The 13,568-nt window shown below is 45.1% G+C and overlaps 1 protein-coding gene and 1 pseudogene across 4 annotated transcripts in view; one reads left to right on the top strand and one right to left on the bottom strand.

Annotated features, from left to right (window-relative positions):
* The window catches only part of TIAM1 (TIAM Rac1 associated GEF 1), a 443,928-nt gene that overhangs the window by 96,422 nt on the left and 333,938 nt on the right, over positions 1–13,568 (top strand). The gene's annotated exons all lie outside the window — the stretch shown is intronic.
* On the bottom strand, positions 9,602–10,638 carry LOC100597428 (annotated as a pseudogene).

The raw sequence follows: 13,568 nt of genomic DNA, 5'->3' as shown, positions 1-13,568 counted from the left end.
GAAAAAAAAAAGTGGGGTTAGGTAGGCAGTTTGGAGAGGTCACTATAGAATCTCCAGTGGACATGCAGTTCAGGGGACAAACCCCGTGACGGAATGTTGCTGCTTCTGTGAGGGAGAGGCCCTCGTGTCTTGAGAGTTCTGGTTGTTGAGAAATGATGCCTCCCTGGTATTACATTGGTGCAGAAGTAATTGCAGTTTTTCCATTACTTTCAGGGGCAAAAACTGCAATTACTTTTGCACCATCCTAATACCTCTAGACTTGGTTTTTGTCTTACAAGAATACTCCTGGTTGTAAGCCTGGTGGATACATTCGGGTCAACTGGATCTCTTTGCTTATTCCTGCTGTATTCTTACAGGAGTGTCTTAAGTGTATCTCTGCTTCACTCCTCCTTTCTAGCACCCTGAGAACTAGAATAGGGGTCAGCAAATCACAGCCCATGGGCTATTTTTGTAAATAAAGTTTTATTGGAACACAGCCATACTCCTTTGTGTACGTGTTATTTATAGCTGTGCTTTCTTGGTACAACAGCAGAGTTGAGTAGTTGTGAAATATGGCCTATAAAGCCTGAGATCGTTACTATTTGGCCCATTATTTTAAAAAAAAGTTTGCTGATCTTTGGGTTAGAAGAGAAACAAAGGATAAAGAAGGCTGTAGTAGATGGATCACACAGAAATACTCCTCGTCCTCGACACATTGTTCAGCCTTAGTACATGTGAATGTGAAATTTGTAGCTCACAAACTGTGGCTTTAAAGTATCAAAACTGGCTGCAGATGGTGGCTCATGCCTGTAATCTCAGCACTTTGGGAGGCTGAGGTGGGAGGATCGCTTGAGCCCAGGAGTTCGAGACCAGCCTGGGCAACATGGAGAGACCCCGTCTCTACAAAAATATAGAAAAATTAGCCAGGCATGGTGGCGCATGTCTGTGGTCCCAGCTGGCCGGGAGGCTGAGGTGGGAAAATCACCTGAGCCTGGGAAGTTGAGGCTGCAGTGAGCCATGATCACACTACTGCACTCCAGCCTGGGCAATAGAGCGAGATCAGGTCTCACACACATACGCGAAAGGATCAAAATTATTTAATTTTCCTTGTTTACTGTTGTACATGTGAGATATTATCCTTATATTTGAAATGTAATTCAGCATGGGTAGGCTCACGCTAAATAATGGTGTCCTTTTACTTCATCGATAATTGAATGCTGGCAGTCCCCAAATTCAGCATTTTTAATTTTTTTAACTTTTATTTTTTTGAGAGAGGACCTCTCTTTGTTGCCCAGGCTGCAGTGCAGTGGCGTGATCTAGGTTCACTCCAACCTTCGCCTCCCGGGTTCAAACAATTCTTCTGCCTCAGCCTCCCGAGTAGCTGGGATTATAGACATGCACATCACACCCAGCTAATTTTTTGTATTTTTAGTAGAGACGGGGTTTCACCATGTTGACCAGGCTGGTTTCAAACTCCTGACCTCCAGTGATCTGCCCGCCTCGGCCTCGTAAAGTGCTGGGATTACAGGTGTGAGCCACCGCACCCGGCCTCAAATTCAGCATTTTGAGACCAGATTTGCTGTCCCCTCTTCCTTTACAGAGTAAAGCTTTCTCTTTCACAGGAGTATGCTACCATGTGGTTTGTTTTATCTGTGTTTGGTCGGGAGTTCCCCATATTTTTATTGACTGTTTCATGCTAAGGGCTTTCAAAGTAAGTAGACTTGTATTTTTTTCCTCCTAAATGGAATTCATCTTGTTTTATCTAAGTTATTCATTTTGTCCTTTGGCTATATTGTGTGCTACATTATAATGGATGGCTATTGAATTCTTTATGTAAGAAAAAGAAATAGATTGAAAATTTAAAGGACTTTTCTTTTTTAATTGCATCTTAATATAAAAACAGGAGTTTAATTATTAAAAATGGTGGAAGCAAAGAATTAAAACAGTAAAATTGCTTAGCAAAGATTCTGTTTTATAATGCATTCAGATATAATTGGTGTCATAATGTGTAATTAACAGTCTTTGAAGTGTGAAGCTTAAGTTTGGGTGGATGAAGGACCTCTTAGGATGTGGGGATGTCTATACTTGTTCTTGAACAGTAGCACTTCCTTTTTCATTTTTGTTTTTGAGACAGTCTCGCTCTGTTGCCCAGGCAGGAATGCAGTGGTACGATCTTGGCTCACTGCAACCTCTGCCTCCCAGTTCAAGCGATTCTCTAGCCTCAGCCTCTCGAGTAGCTGGGATTACAGGTGCCCACCACCATGCCCGGCTAATTTTTGTATTTTTAGTAGAGATGGGGTTTCACTATGTTGGCCAGGCTGATCTCGAACTCCTGACCTCAAGTGATCCACCCGCCTCAGCTTTGCAAAGTGCTGGGATTACAGGTGTGAGCCACCACGCCCAGCCTTGAACAGTGGCACTTCCGAAGTGGTGCACAGATTGTGGGGTTTTGCTACCTGCCTTTATGTGTGTGTGGTCGAAGGAGATGGTAGAAGAAAGCCTAGGACAGGATCATCCTCCGATGCTTGGCCACCCACCCACTACTGCCTGGGGTTTGTCAGGGAGGAGAGGACAAACTCCTTAATATGGGCAGTGGCTTCAGCTTCAGATCTCAGGCTAACTTCCTGGGGAGTTGGAGTCTACCACGTGCTAGACTGACCTGGGGCTTGTCGTTTAAAACATGCAGAGGAGCCTCCTTGGTGCATTTTCTAGATCCACACCGTAACCTGGGTGTGGGTCCCCCATGGAGCTTGTTGCTGTGCTGGCTGGGAATAAGAAGTACGAGGAAAAGCACCCTGAGGAAAAAGGGGGGAAGATAATGGAACCTCAGGCTGAGAGTCTCAGCCTCCGTTTTTCCCATGCACCATCCGGCTCCAGTTGGCTCTTTGAAGACTGGGAGACCAGAACACTCAAGAACACAAATACAATATGAGAGAGAGTATACCACGCAGATCTGAGCTTATATTCACTGTTACTCTGGTCCAAAAGTTCCTTGTGCATTGCTCCCTCTGGCCAGGCTTCTCCCAGGCGGTAGGTGCTCTTCACCACCCCCTGATGGTCAAATCCCAGAGTCCCAGCCTGTTGCAGAAAGTTATTAATAGCTTCACACCAGAGTTTCTGGTTGCGGACGCCATCTAGGGTGGGGTGGAGAGGCAACACTGCCCAGCACCCTTACTGGAAAGAGACCACTAATAATTAAACATCTGGGGCCTTTTCTCTTCTTTTGAAATAGCTTTTAGAGTGTGAATTCTTCTTTGGAATATCTTCATCAATGGCAGATATTTCTCTTTTTGGGTGGTTTTGATTTTCAGTAAAATTCTTTTTTTTTTTTTTTTTTTTTTTTTTTTTTTTTTGAGACGGAGTCTCGCTCTGTGGCCCAGGCTGGAGTGCAGTGGCGCAATCTCGGCTCACTGCAAACTCCGCCTCCCGGGTTCACGCCATTCTCCTGCCTCAGCCTCTCCGAGTAGCTGGGACTACAGGCGCCCGCCATCACGCCCGGCTAATTTTTTGTATTTTTTTTAGTAGAGACGGGGTTTCACCGTGGTCTCGATCTCCTGACCTCGTGATCCACCCGCCTCGGCCTCCCAAAGTGCTGGGATTACAAGCGTGAGCCACTGCGCCCGGCCGATTTTCAGTAAAATTCTTAATGCAGTTGCCTCTCAGTTGGTTTTCTTCTTCGTTCTTGTCTGCATAATGTCCATTCTCCACAGAATAGCTAGACGGATGTAAATAGTTGGCATCCAGAAGTTCGAGACCAGCCTGGGCAACATAGCCAGACAATCTCTACGAAAAAATAAAAAAAATTAACTGGGCATGGTAGCACATGCCTGTAGTCTTAGTTACTCAGGAGGCTGAGGTGGGAGGATCGTGTGAGCCTGGGAGGTTGAGGCCACAGTGAGCTTTGATCTGCAGTCAGCCTGGGTGACAGAACAAGACCCTGTCTCAATCAATCAATCGATCAATAGCAATCAAGTCTCCTTACTCCTCCCGTTGAAATTCCAATGGCTTCCCATCATAGTTTGTTTGAAAGCTAGACTTTCTGCTGGGACTAGGAGGCCTCAAGGGATTTGGCCCCGCCTCTCTCTCACCTCCTATCCTGCTCATTTAGGGCACTTCAGAGGCCTTCCTTCTGGGACTAGAATACACGCAACGTGCCCCTGTTGCAGGCCTTCTCACTGCATGCCCCCAGTACTCTCCTTCCAAGCTCTGCCTGGCTAGCCATTCACTTCCTTCAGGTCTTGGCTGAAATATCGCCTCCCCAACAGGCTTCCCTGAGAACCTAAGCTGAAGTAGCAGCCCTCTCCCCAGACCCCTCCCTCCCCTCCCTGTTCCGGCTCTGTTCTCATCATGGCACTCATGGCCATTTGACTCTTTCTCATGGACATATTCATTGTCGGTCGCTACCATTAGAGTAACAGGTTCCCAAGGATGCAGGTGCCCATTGTCTAAATCAGCGCAGGTGCTGTCAATTCAGAGACAGGTCTGCTAAGCAGGTAAATTCTTCAGTTGGACAGTGTCTGGTAAGTACAGTTTCCCAAGATGAATACATTGAGGGAATAGTTCAGATTCAGAAATACATATTGTGGTCTATCTCGGTAACAAAACCAAACCAGGACAGTTTTCTTTTTTCTTTGAGATGGAGTTTTGCTCTTGTTGCCCAGGCTGGAGTGCAATGGCGTGATCTTGGCTCACTGCAACCTCCGTCTCCCAGGTTCAAGCGATTCTCCTGCCACAGCCTCCTGAGTAGCTGGGATTACAGGTGCACACCCCCTATGCCCAGCTAATTTTTTGTATTTTTAGTAGGGACGGGTTTCACTATGTTGGCTAGGCTGGTCTCAAATTCCTGACCTTAGGTGATCCACCCACCTTGGCCTCCCAAATTGTTGGGATTACAGGCATGAGCCATCGCACCCGGCCAATTTTTTTTTATCGAACCTCATGTGTTAGGGTAGCCCACAGTGTGGAGGACTATAATGCAGGGTGTCTGACTTCCTGTGCCTTCAGGCCTCAGTAGCCTCCCCAGTCCCCTTGGCCTAGTACAGTTTCACCTGGGTAACAAGGGGACTTGCCTATCTCAGGATCTCTAAGTTTCTGAACTACTGACATTATGGGCTGGATAATTCTTTGTGGTGCAGTCTGTGCCAAGTATTGAAGGATATTTCAGCACAGCCTTGGCCTGTGCCCAGTAGAGGTCAGGACACCTTCCTAGCTGGGACAACCAAAATGTCCCCAGACATTGCTAAATGACCCCTGGAGGCAGGAGGTGGGACATAAGATCACCCTGGTTGAGATCCACTGGCTTAGTGAAACACCTGCATACCCAAGGTTCCACCATTATTAACCTTTTATACCATTCTTTATCATTTACCTATTAGTGTGGCTGAGATTTGCTAATGTATAAGAAAGTGCTTTGAAACATAGCATGTTATTCAAATTTAGATATGTCAATGACTGTAGTTTTCTTTTGTCATCTACATTCGTGGTCTCCCTTCTTTTGTTACCATTGTCTTACTTTTCATTTGTCGTTTATGAAATATCTCCCCCCTAACCAGAATGTTGCTCTTCACTAATATATTGAAGTGTGTTTGATGCTTAAAATCACAGAGAAAGTCTTGACTGGAAGGAATCTTGAGGGACCTTTGGACAAATATTGAATGTCCTGTTAATGTCGTTGTCATTGCTGTCATTATCATGATCTTTTTCAATGCCTTTAATTTAAAGATGAGGAAGCTAAGAGGGACAGTGGTACACCCAAATCTTGGCTAATGGTAGAGCAATGACCGTCTGGGTGTTTCTGTGGAATTTACTTGCACTTTTGTTTTCTGTGAAGTTGGTGCTGGGATTAGCAGAGCTCTCTACCTCCTCCTCTGAGCTCCCTGCCAGAGCCTGAACATAAAGTGCCAGTATTCTGGGCCCATGGAAGATTTGTTAATAAGAAATTTTCTAAAAAAATAATCAGGGAGGAGATATGGGGAGTCAGTAGGAAGGAGGGAGAGAGGAGCATCTTAAACTGCAAAGATGTTGAACTAGAAAAGGAAAACTATGAAAAACATTGCAAAAGGAAAAGAAATAGAAGGAATCTGTGGAAGGAACTGAAGAATCAAATCAACCAAGTGCAATGTTGGGTCTTGTATGGATCCTGATTTGAACACAACAACTGTGAGAGAAGGAGAGAGAGAGAGACAAAATCAGGGACATTTAAACAGGGAATGGTTAATTGGTGGTGGTAAGGATTTTTGGATGGTGGGTGGGATGATGTTTAAGTAAAAGGTCCTTCTCTTTTAGAAATAAGTGTTGAGGTATTAATGGATGATAGAATAGGATGCTTATTTTCTTCAAAATAAATAAGCCAGTGTTGGGGGAGTATAGCAAACTAGGATTGAATAGTTGAAGCTATATCATGAGTACATGGGGATTATGTACCTACCATAAAACATTTCCAAGTAAAAAGTTTTAAAAACATGAAAGTTGATCAACTGTAGCACATCACAAACCTCTTTTCAACCTAAAATAATAAAGAAACAGTGTGAGAAATTTGCCAACTTTTTCATCTTATCTTAAAAAATCTTCCAAATGCAGCAGACGTTTCCCAGTTTCCCTGGCAAAGGCCCTTTGCCCTGAGTGACAAGTGGATATGGGAACAGGAGCTTGAGGAAGCTCACCCTTGCCAGGGCAGCAGGGAGGCTACTGATCCTCATGCACCTGGTCCTGGGTTCCGCCAGGTATGACCCTCTCTGTGCCAGCAGAGAACCCACAGTGTCCCTGTGGAGCTGATAGGAGATTCTTCCTTCCTGAGCCTCCTCCATCTCTCCTGCACCCTTCCAGAAATGATCTGTGGACCAGCCTACCTTTTTTTGCAAATGTTTTATTCTTTAGATAATATGCAAATTTTAAACAGTCACAGAAAGATAAGAATATAATGCAAAAGAGATTTCTCTTCCAACAACCCCCTTCTGGAACCACTTAAGTGTAGTGACATATTGATGTTCTGCTACCCTGGAATTATCAGTGTGTGCTTCCCACAACCAGGAACGTTCTCCTACGTAATCGCAAGATAGCCATTGATATCCAGAAATTAACATGGACACATTGCCACCCTCTAGTCCTCAGACCCCAGTCAGATTTCTCCCGTTGTTCCTGGAATATCCTTTGTAAGCAAAAGGATCTAGTTCAGAATCATGCATCACATTTAGTGGTTTCCTTCAGTTGAGATCAGTTCCTCAGTTTTTCCTTGACAGCCATGATTTTCCTTAACACTTTTGAGGATGGCAGGCTATTGTTTTCTAGAAGATTCCTCAATTTTGGTTTGCCTGATAATTTTTCCACAATTAGAATCTGGTTCTGCATTTTTGGCAGCAGCATCACAGAATTGCTGTGTTCTAGTGCTTCCCATCTGGTGGTCCAGATTTTGAGCTGTTCTACTATTAACTCATAGTTGACTGTGTCTTGTTCAGTGGCCTATATTCCATTACTCTCATTCTACTAAAAGTACAAAAATTAGTCAGGTGTGATGGCAGGTACCTGTAATCCCAGCTACTCAGGAGGCTGAGGTAGGAGAATAGCTTGAGCCTGGGAGGTGGAGGTTGAAGTGAGCTGAGATCATGCCACTGCACTCCAGCCTGGATGACAAGTGAGACTCCATCTCAAAAAAAAATTTAAAAAAATTAAATTATTTTGATACTCATATTGCCACTCATCTGGCTGAGAGGAGCTTGTTTCTCTGTGCTATCATTCTTTGAGTACTTCCTTACTTTCCAGCCTATGTTCTAGGGTCTTTTTTTTTTTTTTGAGGCAGAGTTTCACTCTTGTTGCCTAGGCTGGAGTGCAATGGTGCGATCTCGACTCACTGCAACCTCTGCCTCTTGGATTCAAACAGTTCTCCTGCCTCAGCCACCCAAGTATCTGGGATTACAAGCATGTGCCACCACGCCTGGCTGACTTTGTATTTTTGGTAGAAACAGGGTTTCCCCACGTTGGTCAGGCTGGTCTCAAACTCCTGACCTCAGGGAATCTACCCTCCTTAGCCTCCCAAAGTGCTAGGATTACAGGTGTGAGCCACCGTGCCTGGACTCTAGGCTCATCTTATTCTTTGCTTGCCCCAGCAGGAGAACCAGCCATTTCTCTAAGGAGTCGTGGTTTCTTTTAGTGGACACTGGGATGTAGAAACCAAAATCTGGGCTTAAGGTGTGCTCACTGCTTATTGGGGAGTCATTGTCCCAAGATGCTCACTAGGGCATTACATCTTCACACACATGAATTCACACTGATGCCTTCAATTCTGATTCAGCTCCACAAGATTCATTCTAGGTTCATTCTAGTTTTCTCCTTTTCCACATTTAAATGGCTTCTCCAACAAGCAAAACTCTGGTGGTGCCCATTATCCTTTATATCTTTACTTATTTGGTCAATTGGCATGTATGTAACCAATCTCTCTTTCCTGGCTCTACCTCCTCCCACGTGGATGCCCTCCTTGTCATGCTTGGCATGGACATGTGTGCTGGGCTGCTGTTCCACATGGCCCCTTCCTCACCCTGCTGGGTTGGGTTGGACACCCTACTCAGTGACACTATGGCCTCCCCTTCCTGTGTGAATGCCTACCTTGCTCTGGCCCATGTTAAGACTTCAGGAATGGATTGCTTGGAGAGTTTTTGTTTTATACGTATATAAGAAAGGATCATAGTACACATGTTGTTTTCTGACATGCTCTTAAAATTTTTAACCTTATGAGATCTCATGGACATCTTACTACAGTAATACAGGTAGACCAATCTCATTGCTTAATGACTGCCTTGAACCATTCAGTAAATATTTTCCTGAGCACGTGTTTTGTACTATGTATTGTTCTGAACTCTTGGAATTTATCAGCAAAAAAATAGACAAAAATCGGTCTTTGTGGAGCTTGCATTCTAGCAGGGGGAGACAGAAAAACAATCAACATAACAAATAGTAAATCTTATAGCATGGCAGAAGGTGATAAATGGTCTGGATAAAAGTACAGCAGCTCATGAGGTAACTGGAGTGCAATTAAAAATACATTGGTCAGGGTAGGCATTTATGGGAAAGGCTTTGGGCAAACAATGGAAGGAAATGTGGCTATGGAGGAAGAGCATTCTGGAAAGAGGTAATAACAGCTCGTGCTGGAGTGGGAGCAACAGAAAGGTGGCCAGTGTGCCTGGACCAGGCTGAGCAAGAAGGAGCATATAGAAGTTTCAGTGAGGTCAAGCAGGCCAGGTCATGTTGGTCTTTGTAGCACATTTATTTTTCCCCCTTTTTTGACCATTTCCTTTTTAACCCATGGAAATGTATTTATTTTACTGCACTTTATTTTTTTATTTTTTTAAATTTTATTTATTTATTTATTATTTATTTGGAGATGGAGTCTCACTCTGTTGCTCAGGTTGGAGTGCAGTGGCGCAATCTCACTACAACCTCTGCCTCCCGAGTTCAAGTGATTCTTCTGCCTCAGCCTCCCCGAGTAGCTGGGACTACAGGCATGCGCCACCATGCCCGGCTAATTTTTGTATTTTTGTAGACATGGAGTTTCGCCATGTTGGTCAGGCTGGTCTCAAACTCCTGACCTCAGGTGATCCCCCACCTTGGCCTCCCAAAGTTCTGGGATTACAGGTGTGAGCCACCAGGCCCTGCCCCCTGGCTTCTTAATGGCTGTCAGCTGGAGGCCACCTCAGTGCTTAGAGGCCATTCTCACTACCTATAGACACCCACAGTTCCTGCCACGCAGCCCCTTCATGGGCAGTTCCAACATGGCAATTTTCTTTTTTTCTTTTTTTGGCCCCTTCCTCTACCACTAGAAAGCAGCTTTATTGCTAAAAAGCAATCTATGTAGACATTCTCTTCCTAGGCAACTTTAAGTTTTTCCACCGCTGTAACACCACTCTATATTTTTCACTTTCAGTCTTCAAACACTTTTTTCAGGAGAATCCTCATCACTATCTCGATTCCTGCTTCTTTATCCTCTCCAATGAGAAGATCCAATATATCTGCCAGATACACTGGATCCAGAAGATCTCCAATGAGAAGATCCAGTGTATCTCCCACTTTGACCGTTCTGTTTTTCTTCCATAACTTTTCCCCATTCAGCCTGAGTTCACTTTTGTAGAACGCATCTTCCACTTTGTTTCTCCCAGTATCTAGGCCTGTCTTCAGGACATCATCGTACCAAAAAGACTGCATTGCTTTTTCCACGTCTTGATAGTCTTTGACTATAGTAGGATCATCCTCAAGCTCCTCTTCCTGCTCACTCATCTCATCATGATCGCTTTCTTCATCAGAGTCCTCTTCATCTTCTACTTTTTGCGGTGACTTTGTAGTAGATTTATTAGAGCTTTTATTACTTCTGAGTCTTATGGAAAATGGAAAAATATATTCTGGAGATATTAAAAGCCCTGAGAATTTCAGTGAGAAAATATTATGGATAAGTCTTTTATAATTTGGTGCATGTAACTTAGTGCTGTATCGATTCCAGGAAGTACAGAGTTTGTGTGATGACGGTGTCCCTCGGAGAACACCCCAGAGTCCAATCGAGGTATCTGGCTTTCTTAAAACAATGGCAGGCAATTTGACACTAATCATAGCCATGGTGCTTATAACCTTTCTTTTGTTTTTGTTGTTTCAAAATAGGGTCTTGCTCCGTGGCCCAGGCCCGAGTGCAGTGGTGCAATCTTGGCTCACTGCAATCTCCGCCTCCCAGGCTCAAGTGATTCTCATGCCTCAGCCTCCCGAGTAGCTGGGACTACAGATGTGTGCCACCATGTCTGGCCAACTTTTTGTATTTTTAGTAGAGACAGGATTTCATCATGTTGGCTCGGCTGGTCTTGAACTCCTGAGCTCGGCAGTTTGCTTTTTCAAGGCCCAGCCTGCTTAGATAAGTCTTACGTAATGAAATATATCAGTGGAGTGACACCTCATCATTTTGTCATGTCCTGCCCACATTCAAGGGGAGGGGTTATACAAGAACATGGATCATTTGGGATCGATCACCTTAGGATGTGCCCTCTGTAAGGTGGTCTGCCAATCTTGGAAGTTCAACCTGAAACCCAAACTTACTGTTTTCCCTCTTCTAACTAATTCATCTCTATTAGCATCACCTCCAGTCTTACAGCCACCAGATTTTTAGTCTGGGTATTAGCACTGACCCTTCTTTTTCTTTGTCATTTTCAGTATCCTTGCACTTACGAAGTACTCTCAAATTTTCCTGGGCATGTCCCTTGTAAACCATCTTCCTAAACACTAGTTTTGGTATCTCTCACTCTCTCTTTATCTCTCTTTCTCTCTCTCTCTCTGTCTCTCTCTCACACACACACACACACACACACACACACACACACACACACACACACACGCTTTCACTCCGTCTGGTACTGAGTTTCTTCCAGAGCCTGGTGCTGATGTTGGCTTAATTGTCCACCCTTTTCTCTATGAACAAATTGCTTCACTTCCACATTTGTGCTGTGTTGGTTTGGAGCTTGTCTGTCCTTCCCTGGGATGTCCTTGGCCACATTTCCCATTATCCCTCCTAAGCCACTGCGTTTGCTCTTTCGCTGAACTGCAGACTCCGGTCCACTTAGGCCCAGTGCCTTTCTTTATGTTAGAATCATCAAGGTCATTGAAATTGGATTACTCAGCCATGTGTAGACTTGGCTAACTTCCCTGTATGCAGTGTGTATATATACATCTATAAAAGCAATGCAGGGTGAATTATCTGAATTTAAAAATTCATGAGAAAAATATGATAATACTAAATCAAACATGCTGCTGTTTGGCAGCCAGAGTCACCAAGCCCTCCTGTCCCCGTGACCTACTCTGCTGGTGGCCGGGCAGCCACCATGTGATGGATGACGCTGTGGCATGCCTGTGGTCCGGTGGGCTGGCCGCGCCTGTGGCTCTGTGCCTGATTTATGCTGGCCTTGGAGCCGCATATTGCTCCATGGCATGACGCAGATGCCGGGGCCTGTCCTAGCATGTGGGACCTCAGCCATATCCATCCAGCTCGAACCTTTTTTTTTTCCTCTGAGAATCTCAGTTTAGCTTCTTAGCTTAATTGACCACTAGATGGATTAGGAGCTGCTTAATGATGTCTGAAGCCCACAAGGACTGTTTTGATGGACTCTTGATATGGTTTGGCTGTGCCCCACCCAAATCTCATCTTGAATTGTAGCTCCCATAATTCCCACATGTTGTGGAAGGGACCCGGTGGGAGGTAATTGAATCATGGGGCGGCTTCCTCCATACTGTTCTCGTGATAGTGAATAAGTCTCACGAGATCTCATGGTTTTAAAAGGGGAAACCCTTTTCGCCTGGCTCTCATTCTCTCTCTTGCCTGACACCAATGTAAGACGTGCATTTCGCCTTCTGCCATGATTGTGAGGCCTCCCCAGCCATGTGGAACTGTGAGTCCACTACACTTTGTTCTTATAAATTACTTAGTCTCAGATATGTCTTTATCAGCAGCATGAAAACAGACTAATACAACTCTCAAGGAGGGAAGAGAGTCCCCCTGTCCCCCTGGTGCCTCTGTGGGTCAATGCTGCCCTTCACTGAGGTCCTTTGAGTATGTGCTCTGCATTTTCCCAGGCCCAGGAAAGCAATGTGCAGAGAGAAAGCACCTGTTCCGCCTTGAAGAATCTCAGATCTGGGTGGGAGGCAGGATGCCCAGGGGCAAGAGTGACACTTCCTAACAATAGAGCTACAGGAGGAGCTGGCACCGTTAAACACGACCTGCTTCTTGCAGAAAGTCAAGGAAACATTCCAAGAAAACATCTCGGACGTGCTTCTCCTTGGAATAGGAGAGAGGCACTGTTGTTTCTGTAGGGAAGTTGGATGGGGCCTCTCTGAAAAGAGGTAATTTGGAGGATTCCAGTTATGATAGGATACAGAGTTGTCTTGTATATTCTGGGAAGAAGGGAAATTGCATCCTGCCCTTGTCCAGTAACAGGCAGTGGGGAAAAGGGTAGCAATGCTTTCGGGGCCCAGGAGGCCTGTTTGCTGCAGCTGCACGATTCATGAGCAGCTCCTTCCATTATCCCTTATATTCTGTGGGGAGGGAAGAGGTAAGGCCAGTTACATGGTTGCTGCCTGATTATCGGCCTGGCTGCCCAAAGGAAGTCCCCCAGGCCCCTCTGGCCTTCCTCTCAACCAACCTGCCAGGTATTTGCTTTTCTGCCTAATTCAATTATGCCTCAGTGTGAACATTTTCTGCCTAGGCTTGGTCAATCTGTAGGGACCTCTCTTGGTACTTGACATAGTCAGTTGCCTGACTGCAAACCAGGCCTACCGTGGATAGAAAGAAAAGGGAGTTGTGACAGTTGTCAGGAAGATTTCTCTGTGGAAGTGGCTGGTGTTTTTCTGGGCAGAAACTTTGTGGAGGGAACAAGCATTTAATTAAAAAGCAGACTGGACGCAGTGGCTCCCACCTGTCATGCCAGCACTTTGGGAGGCTGAGGCGGGCAGATCACCTGAGGTCAGGAGTTCGAGACCAGCCTGACCAACATGGTGAGACCCCATCTTTACTAAAAATAAAAAATTAGCTGGCGTAGTGGCACATGCCTGTAATCCCAGCTACTCAGGAGGCT

The sequence above is a fragment of the Nomascus leucogenys genome, chromosome 25, assembly GCF_006542625.1.
Source record: "Nomascus leucogenys isolate Asia chromosome 25, Asia_NLE_v1, whole genome shotgun sequence".
Taxonomy (NCBI): domain Eukaryota; kingdom Metazoa; phylum Chordata; class Mammalia; order Primates; family Hylobatidae; genus Nomascus; species Nomascus leucogenys.
Note: the sequence above shows the minus strand (reverse complement) of the source record. Positions and strands in the feature narration are given on the sequence as shown.